Below are 2,566 nucleotides of genomic sequence, written 5' to 3'. Positions count from 1 at the left end.
GCTGTCAGTCCATCCCTTCTTCAGTGTCATACTGTTCAGACGTGTGAAGCGTTGTGAACGCAGGTGGACTCTGTTTCCAGTCCGGTCATGTGCAGTGTTTGCTCAGATGGGACTGAAGACTTTTATTAACGACGCTGAGAAGCACAAAGGGCTTCTTGTGGAGTGCATTCCTTAAATGCCAGAAACCAAGATATGAACGTAGTAAATCAGACCAACATACCCACGCCGACCTTCTACAGCCACTGCTCATATCTGAGCACTTCTTACTTTTCTGACTGAAAGCAGACACTAAGCACAAAGGTCTGTGTTCATCAACTGCATGGAGACATGGAGGACTGGTACCACGCTTATGTGGAGCACAGGAAAACAGCAACACAAGGAACTTTGGACATTTAATGGGTTTATTCACACAAAAGCAAAGAGGCTCAAATAGTGTGTTGTTGGCGTCTGTTCAGGGTATTTAACTGTTGTTTAAAGGCCCAGGTTTGTGTGGGTCTGTCTATTTGCTGCATTATTCCGTCTGTTCAGGGTATTTAACTGTTGTTTAAAGGCCCAGGTTTGTGTGGGTCTGTCTATTTGCTGCATTATTCCGTCTGTTCAGGGTATTTAACTGTTGTTTAAAGGCCCAGGTTTGTGTGGGTCTGTCTATTTGCTGCATTATTCCATCTGTTCAGGGTATTTAACTGTTGTTTAAAGGCCCAGGTTTGTGTGGGTCTGTCTATTTGCTGCATTATTCCGTCTGTTCAGGATATTTAACTGTTGTTGAAAGGCCCAGGTTTGTGTGGGTCTGTCTATTTGCTGCATTATTCCATCTGTTCAGGGTATTTAACTGTTGTTGAAAGGCCCAGGTTTGTGTGGGTCTGTCTATTTGCTGCGTTGCTGTATCTTTCATTGTGCTCTTCAGGTCTAAGCTCCTGTAATGAGGTCGTACTCTTGGCAGCAGTCGAGCCTCTAACAACACGTCCTTTCTTCCATTGTTGTGTGTTCCTCAGGGGCCTGAACCGGACTCTCGTGTTGTTTACTTTGTTCGTGGCGGCAGAGCCAACATGTCTGAGCCCTTCCTGCCGTTAGTGTTTAATTGCGTTGTGCTTTGCCAATATCACTTATTAGCGACGGTGCAGTTTGTTGTATTTCAGCAGGAAACTCCTGACGTCCACAGCCTTTGGATCCCGGTCCTGTTGGACGCCGTGGGCCTCAGCAGCAGAAAAGGACCTGAACTTATCGACAGTTCACATTCACCGCTGAATATTGTCACAGTGCAGTTTGCATCTTCTGTTTTAACTGTAATAAATGTATCAGGGGAAAAGAGAAGCCGCACACACGAACGTTTACAGTCTGTGTTTCAGCCCTTTAAAGCAGGGCTGTCCAACATGAGGCCCGCGGGCCAAAACCGGCACCGAAAAGAGTCCAGTCCAGTCCATGGGGTCAAAGTGCAGCTGTGAGCTTTACGAGTATTTTGCGCTACATTGAACCTTTCCTTCGTTATTTATTATAATTCATTAGAATAATTTCCCCTAAATTCAGCATTTTCCAACAGGAAGCAGTAGGTGTGTTCCTGTATTTCATTTCCTGATCCTGTAGATGTGTCAGTACATGTCATGTTTATTGTATCAAACATCTAAAACCACTAGTGTTTCCACCACACTAGAGTCTGAACATCCACAGGAGGCAGAGACGTGCCTTCACACCTGCAGTAGTTTAATGGGTTTAAGTCCAAGTCTGAGTCCAAATGAGACAAAACCTGCTGTGGGCGGACAGAAGACACTGGAGGACACACCTGAGTCTTCATCTTGGACAAACTGGTGTTTTTGTTTGACTGAAATCATGTTAATGATGAATGTGTTTTTAAAAGTCCTGCACTTAAAAAAGTTAAACTGATGTTAACATGTTTTGAATAACACAGTACTTTAAAATATTAAGTTCAAATATTTGATTAATAAGTTACTTTGTTTGCTGTAAAAATGATTTGACGATGTTTCTTTAAAGGCTTTCAACTGAATAATCCTCTAAATAAAAACTAACAGGAGGGCTAGGGTGTCATCAGAATGGGTTAGGGGTACGACCTCCTCTTCAGTGTCGGTGCACCTCCTCTGATGGCACTGGCCCAGCCCATGTCGGTCCTGGAGGTCTCTGGGTTAGGGTTGTTCTGATGGTGTGACATATATACATATATATATATATCTATATATATATATATAGATATATATATATAGATATAGATATATAGATATAGATATATATAGATATAGATAGATAGATAGATAGATATAGATATAGATAGATAGATAGATAGATAGATAGATAGATAGATAGATAGATAGATATCTATATATATATATAGATATATATAGATATAGATAGATAGATAGACTGATAGATTGATAGATATTTTATGACATCCAAAATTTGTTGTTCAAAAAGCTAAAAAAGAGACTTAAAGCAGATGCATATATATATATATATATATATATATATATATATATATATATACACACACACAGGGTGGGGAAGCAAAATGTACAATGAACATTTAGTTGTTTTTTCTCAGCAGACACTACGTCAATTG

Source organism: Sphaeramia orbicularis, chromosome 20, assembly GCF_902148855.1.
Source record: "Sphaeramia orbicularis chromosome 20, fSphaOr1.1, whole genome shotgun sequence".
Classification (NCBI taxonomy): Eukaryota; Metazoa; Chordata; class Actinopteri; order Kurtiformes; family Apogonidae; genus Sphaeramia; species Sphaeramia orbicularis.
Note: the sequence above shows the minus strand (reverse complement) of the source record.